We start from the raw sequence: 7,844 nt of genomic DNA, 5'->3' as shown, positions 1-7,844 counted from the left end.
TGCAGCCATTGTGGAAAGCAGTTTGGCAACTTCTGAAAGAATGTAAAAACAGAAATACCGGCCGGGCACAGTGGCTTACACCTGTAATCCCAGCACTTTGGGAGCCAAGGTGGGTGGATCACGAGGTCAGGAGATCAAGACCATCCTGGCCAACATGGTGAAACCTGGCTCTACTAAAAATACAATAAATTAGCCTGGTGTGGTGGCGGGCACCTGTAGTCCTAGCTACTTGGGAGGTTGAGGCAGGAGAATGGCGTGAACCTGGGAGGTGGAGCTTGCAGTGAGCCGAGATCAAGTCACTGCACTCCAGCCTGGGCAACAGAGCGAGACTCTGTCTCAAAAAGAAAAACAAAAAAAAACAGAAATAACATTTGACCCAGCAATCTCATTATTGGGTATATACACAAACAATTATAAAACGTTCTACCATAAAGACACATGCATGTGTATGTTTATCACAGCACTATTTACAATAATAAAGACATGGAATCAACCTAAATGACCATAAACAGTAGACTGGATAAAGAAAATGTGGTACATATACACAATGGAATACTATGCAGCCATAAAAAAGAATGAGATCATGTCATTTGCTGTAACGTGAATGGAACTAGAAGCCATTATCCTAAGTAAACTAACACAGGGACAGAAAACCAAATACCACATATTCTCACTTGTAAGTGGAAGCTAAATATAGAGTACATATGGACACAAATAACATACTGGGGCCTACTTGTGGGTGGGAGGAGGGCAAGGATCAAAAAACTACCTATCAGGTACTATGCTTGTAACCTGAGTGATGAAATAATCTGTACACAAAACCCCCACGACACGCAACTTACCTATATAACAACCTGTATATGTATCCCAAAACCTAAAATAAAAGTTAAAGAAAAAGAAAAATGTAAAGAGAGTTTAAATGTTAAGTGTTCTCATCACAAAATAATATCTATGTGAGGTAATGCACTTATTAATTAGCTAGATTTAATCATTCTACAATGCATGTGTACTTCAGAACATCTTGTATATCATAAAAATATGTAATTATCTGTCGGTTTAAAAAACTTAAAAAGAGAACATAGTGAAGGTGAAGCTATGGACATACATGAGAAAAGTGATGAAAAGGATGATGTCTCAGAGGAAGTCATGCTGTCAAGTACTTCTTATTAAAGGAAATCTTGGTGACATTTCCAACATTAAAAGAGCAAAGGATAAAGAGTTGAAAGCTGATCCAAATAAATCTAAGGAAAGAAATATGACAATTGGCTCAGGCATAGAAAGTTGTTCACTTTATAAGTTATATAATGAGAATAAATCAAGCAGCATGGTTCAAACTACCCTTGATAAGCTTTTTACAAAGAAATCAAACATGTTAATTATTAATGTTCCCAATATTATAGATTGTGTACTAAGTAAATATTAATTTTATTATTTTTAAAGAATTTCCCTATAAACTCAAGACCAACAGTAAGAGTGTTTCTAATGCCTTGACAACAATTTCTAATGGTCACAGAACATTATACAATTTCCCATTTATTGTTAAGATTCCTTTGTGTGGTTTCAGCATGCATGGCCATTTAATGTTCCTGTGCTATTGTGCAAAGCAAGAACTACCTGTAATAACATTTTGTTTAACTTTAGAAAATCAATAGCTAAAAGTTACCTGGGATTATCCACTAGAGGTTTATTTCCAAACTATGCAGAGAGGAAAGAGGTTTACTTAGGCATTATGCTTTGATTTCACTGTCCCTGCGGATATTTAATTTTAATATTTCAGCACAAAATAACAAATTCTCAGCTTAATTTCCCACATTTTCTACCAGAATCTTCATCTAAGTACTATGTATGTTCTGATTTTCTTCCTTCCTGTGCAGAACTCAAGTAGTTTACACTTCTGGTAACAAAGTTGTATATTGTTCTCACATGAATGCAGATGTCTACATCACCCAGGAAACCAGAGATGCGACTCTAAAAGGAGCTCTCGAGGGCTTAAAATTGACTGAGTTCCATTGGATGCTGGTGCTGAATTGTGCCAAGAGAGCTCTATGTACACACTTTTGAGCCCAATCACGGCTGTGGAAAGACTGGCACAGCTTTGGCCAATTTGAAGGGGTGAAAAAAGCTCAGAGGGAATTGATAGAATCTTTTTCTCAAATTTGCAGATTGTCTAAATTAAACTTGCCACTCAAAGTATGAACACAGTTTGTCTCTTGTTTATTCAGAGACTTACAATGACCCAAAAGAGCAAGTGATTGCCAAACGGACAGAGTGACTAGAACAGAACGAGAAGTCCTTGTTTTACAATACATTTTATTCCAAAAAATTGTTATTTGGAACTCCAAATGCATTTTCTTCTGTATTCAGTGTTATACATCATGGACAGACCAGCCACAGAACACTATTTAACCCAAGGTGAAGCTTAACTGTAGTGCTAATCATTATGTGGCAGTAACCCTTCATTTTTTCTAAAGATTATTTATTCAACAAGCTCAAAACAGAAAATATAGCCAGAACACTGGAGGAGCATGAAAAGTCTATCGAAACTATCTTTAACTTTTATTATTTTGATTAAGAAACCCAGATAAACAATAAAATGTATCACTTGTAATTCCACCACCCATACGTAACTGTGTTTAACATTTTGATGCATATTATCTGAGACTTGTTTCTATACAAACATATATATGTATGAATATGTATAATGTTATTTTTTAACAAAACTGATTATACTAGGCATATTATTTTTAAATGTTTTTATTCACTTATATCACAGATATCATGGCAAAAAACATTTATCTATATTGTCATTGTTAATGGCTTTACTTGTTTTATAAGTAAATCACAACTTGTAAATCAATCAACCTGTATTTTGAATATTGTTATGGTGAGAATGTGACCCCCACAAATTCATATGTTAAAATTGTAACTTCCAAAGTGATGGTATTAAAAAGTAGAGCCTTTTGGAAGGTGATTAGGTTATGAGGGTCGATTCCTCATAATTGTGATTGGTACCCTTATGAAAGAGGCCTCAGAAAGCAGTCCTTCTTCTTCCACCATGGATACAGCAAGAGGCACTATCTACGAGAAAGCCTGATCTCACTAGACAGTGAATCTGCCCCTGCCTTGACCTTCGATTTCCCAGTCTTCAGACTGTGAGAAAACAGTTTCTCTTGTCTATAAGTTACCCAGTTGATAACACTGTCTTTTGTTACAGCAGTCTAAATAGACAAAGAAAGGCATTTAGATCGTTTCCTTCTTTTCGTATTATAAGTACACATATGTGTACATTATCAAGTATCTATCTTCACACATTTGTTTATTTTGTATACATCCCTAAAATTGAAATACTAAGTCAAAGAGAATGCCATATTAAATGATTTTTATGTAAATCTTCCCTAAAAATGCCTTTTAGAAAAATTGAACTATATTATATGTTAGCCCGGGTTCCTGCATCACTATCAACTTACTATTTCAACTTTATAAACTTCCTAATCCGATAGTCATGTAATGGCATATCATTTGTTTTCAGTTGCATCCTTTACTGCTGTTGAAACTGAATATTTACCATGTTTCTCAGCATTTGTATTTCTTAATTTGCAAGTATTTAAATTCTGTCCTTTGCCCATTTTTATGTCAGAATTTCTACAATTTTCTAAATTGATATCTTTATATTAAAACCAGTAACACATATGTGCTGCAAATACTTTTCCTGGTTCATAATTTGTATTTTAATTTTTACAAGTATTGCTTTTATAATAAAATTATTTTTTATTTTGTGAAAACTTTCACTTTTTTTTTTTTTTGAGACGGAGTCTCGCTCGCTCTGTTGCCCAGGTTGGAGCGCAGTGGCACGATCTCGGCTAGCTGCAAGCTCCGCCTCCCGAGTTGACACCATTCTCCTGCCTCAGCCTCTCGAGTAGCTGGGACTTCAGGCATGCGCCACCATGACTGGCTAATTTTTTGTATTTTCAGTAGAGATGGGGTTTCACCATGTTAGCCAGGATGGTCTCGATTTCCTGACCTTGTGATCCGCCCACCTTGGCCTCCCAAGGTGCTGGGATTACAGGCATCAGCCACCGCGCCTGGCCCACTCTTTTTTTAAAAAATAGTTTCTACATTTGGGCCATGTTGAGAATGGTCTCCTCCACCTCAAGAAAATATAAATATTACCTACATTTTTGTGTGGTATTTTATGGTTTTACTTTAAATATTTTATAATATTATATGTTTATACATCAAAATTATGCTTTAACGTTTAAATCTTATGTCCTGGTACAAGATGTCAGGTAGAAGTGTATTGTTATTTTTCTTTTCAAATAATTAAACAGTTATTTCTATATTATTTATTAATAACATACAATTAAGTTTTGATTTTAGATATTGTATATTTTTAGCTCGAGAATTTCCATTTGGTCCCTTTGTGGACTTTCTATATCTCCCCTGAAGTTCCCCAACTTCTTCCCATTACTTTCATCTTTTTTAGTAGGTTTGTTAACAAATTAATCATAACTATTTTAAAGTCCTTGTCAGCTAATTTCATCATCTGATTGATCTGTCATTCTGTTTCTATCAATCATATTTTTCTCTTGGCTATGAGTAACACTTTTCTGTTTCTTCAGATGTCTAGAAATCTTTTATTGTATTAGATAACACATTGCAGAGTTGTTAAAGCCACTGTTATTTTGAGGTTAGCTATTTTGGGTTTTGTTTGGTTTTGCTTTTCTGGTAAATACAACTGCACCAGGTATTAATACAATATGTTTATTTGGGTTTGTTTCTGCACTATTTCATCTTATTGATCTATTTGCCCATTGAGCTTCCAGTACAAAATTCTCCTATCTTTCTGACAAGTATAAAGTTTTGTTCTAGCAGACAAATGAGTGGAGGATCACATTACTGATAAGAAGACGTAGTGTCAGGCTGTTAAAACAAACCCATTTCCATTTTGCCCTTATACCTGAGATGTGATTCTTATTTCTAATCCATGGCCCTCTGGGTTCTGTGAACAGTCTGAGGTGTTTTCCAAATATCATTAAGTTGGTGGGAATCAAAGTCCTGAACTCTTTCTTCCCAATATGCAGGAAGCTACCAAGATCTTTGTGCAGCTTTTTGTTTGTTTGTTTGTTTGTTTGTTTGTTTTTGCTTTCAAGCAGCTGTTGCTCGCCTGGGTTCCTTGGAGACTTGCTCCAAACATGTGCAGTTCTAAGTCAGACAAGGCTTTGAAAAGAGTTTGTACACAGAATTTGGAGCTCTTCCTTACTTCTCTCTTTTTTCAGGGATTTCCTACCCATGACCATACCTAGCAGTACAAAGGCAAATGAAGATCTTTATTCCAGGTGGCATGTATTCTGTTAACTGGTGGTCACCTTTAAATTTCAATTATATTTTAACATATATTTCTCTATCAAGGTAAAAAATAAACATTTATTGACATCCACATGTAAAGAGAAAGATTAATATACTTTTAACTCCTTCTTTATCCCATCTCCAAGTTTTTGTAAAATAATATCTTTTTTAAAATCTAGAATGTCATTTTCTTTATTTTCTTTTTGGATATTACATATCTTCTAATTTAATATGCTATATTTTTAATATTTAAATGAAGACACATTAACATTTGTTCACATTTTTCTCATTTCTAATTTTAAATTTTTTTATCTGAATTCTTTATTTTTAATTTGGAAAATAGAAAACTCCAAGAGCTATTTTATTTTTTGAGTATTCATTTTAGTCTTTATGTATTGATACTTTTAGATTTCCCCTCTTTTTTTTTTTTTTTTTTTTGGTTTTGTCAAATGTTTTATTGAGTGTAGACATCTGGAGTACTGTAAAACATGCATTATCTGTAGATTGAAAAAGTAGCAAGCCACATTGTCCTCACCGTCAAATGTGTCAGGCTTGGCATACATGATGGAGATTAATGAAGTATCATGAGAGTAATATGGTTCCTGAAAAGCTTCTACAATTTGGAGTAGGGTGTTAATCATGTGAAAAGCAAAGCTGTTCACATTTAGTGAACTTGTATGTCATTGGGGGTGGGGGGGGGAACACAGTATTTTAATTTTAAAACAAATAAAAATAATTTATTTGTTGAAGATTCCCATCTCCCCAACTTTGTCCCATCGGTTTTCAGAAATTTTAATTTTAAAAAACTCAGATGGTTTTTGGAGGTTGTATGTTTATCTGAGCAATAACTAAATTTTATTTTTTCTTTGGTTGTTGAGGTGTGTTAAATTTGAAGAAATAATATCTCCATCTTCAACAATATAATTTCTGCCTGTTGTCTGTACTTTCTAGCAGCCTTGACTGCATTTTCAGAACCTTCCCCTTTAAAATCTTCGTATTTCATTACTTCAGCCATAATGAATCCCTTTTCAAAATCTGTGTGAATCTTTCCTGCAGCCTGAGGAGTCTTAGTCCCTTTCCTGATAGTCCATGCATGCACTTCATCTGGGCCTGCAGTGAAAAAGTATTCTAGTTGGAGTGCTGCAAACCCAGCCTTAATAGTCTTTGGCAAAGCAGTTTGTGTCATGTTCGCTTCCAGATACTTCTGTCTCTCCTCAGCACTCAATTCTTGCAATTTGAGTTCCAAGGCCCCGCTAAAAGGAATGACCAAGGCACCTGGGTCATACTTGTCCACTCACTCTTTAATTTTTATCAACCATTTATTTTTCTTTCGAATGTAGTCTTTTTCAGAAAGATTAACCAAATAGACCATTGGTTTTGAAGTCAAAAATAAGTGTTTATTGAACACTTCAATCTCTTTGTCATTCCAATCATGATAGAAGCGAACAGGTTTCTTTTGATCTATAACCCAAGATTTTACTTTGCACGTTATATCATATTCAGGTTTTAGTTTTTTATCTCCTCCTCTCACAGCCACCTTTTCTAGTTTATCTATAATGAGCCCAATCATTTCCTCATCTTTAAGCTGAAGCTCTTCATGTATTATTTATATATCTCAAATAGGATCTACACTTCCTTCAACATACGTGATATCATCATCTTCAAAAGCACGTGTTAGATGAAAGATGCCATCCCAGGCACTAATATGAGATAAAAAAGCATTCCCCAGGCCCTGCCCATTGTGAGCTCCTTTCACAAGGTCAGCAATATCCACTACATTTAGAAAGGCAGGAATTTTGCTTGCTGGTTTGTGGTATTGGCAAAGAAAGTCAAACCTTTCATCTGGCACAGGTACTCTGCTCTCATTAGGATCAATACTGCAGAATGGGAAGTTTTCTACTGAAGCCTGACTATTGGTTAATACATTGAAGAAAGTAGATTTCCCAACATTTGGCAATCCAACAATACCAATTTTCAGTGAGGTTCCAAATCTTCCAATGATTGGGGGTGGTTTAATTCCATCACCTCCCTTTTTAAGGGGCATCGGATTTCCCCTCTTTCTACCTCTCATTCCACATCAACCAGTAGATACCTTTATAGTCTAGATTTATAGAAGTTCTAATACTCTGCTTAGGGACACTAACAGATGATAAGATTAGCCAGCGACTCTATAGTTTGGGACATCAGTCATATGGACTGCTTTATTTCTAAAAATGCTTTCCTCTGTCTGGCACAATGACAGGGAAACTTCTCTTCTCTTCCTTCTCTGCAGATCCCTGATGGACAGAGTCCTTGCCCAAGTCCTGCAGGTCAGTTAGTGTCTCCTGCTGTACATTTGGGAAATTCCACAGGCTTAGCTCCCATTTGGTTTTGTTGGACATGGTAATCCAGTAGCAACTCAATTTAGCTTAATTGGCCACTCTTAATTCTTTAGATGTCATATTGTCCAGTGTAATGACTGGCAGAGGCAATTCTTTCATCTTTGGTTAAAGTCCAGT

General features: G+C 35.3%; 1 pseudogene across 1 annotated transcript; it reads right to left on the bottom strand.

The window, feature by feature from the left end:
* Positions 1-6,201: 6,201 nt before the first annotated feature.
* On the bottom strand, positions 6,202-7,390 carry LOC111554654 (annotated as a pseudogene). The gene has a single exon (XR_002735310.1). The product of XR_002735310.1 is annotated as an obg-like ATPase 1 pseudogene (transcript).
* Between the last annotated feature and the right edge of the window lie 454 nt (positions 7,391-7,844).

Source organism: Piliocolobus tephrosceles, chromosome 5 (genome assembly GCF_002776525.5).
Source record: "Piliocolobus tephrosceles isolate RC106 chromosome 5, ASM277652v3, whole genome shotgun sequence".
NCBI lineage: Eukaryota > Metazoa > Chordata > Mammalia > Primates > Cercopithecidae > Piliocolobus > Piliocolobus tephrosceles.
This window is presented reverse-complemented; position numbering and strand designations above follow the sequence as displayed.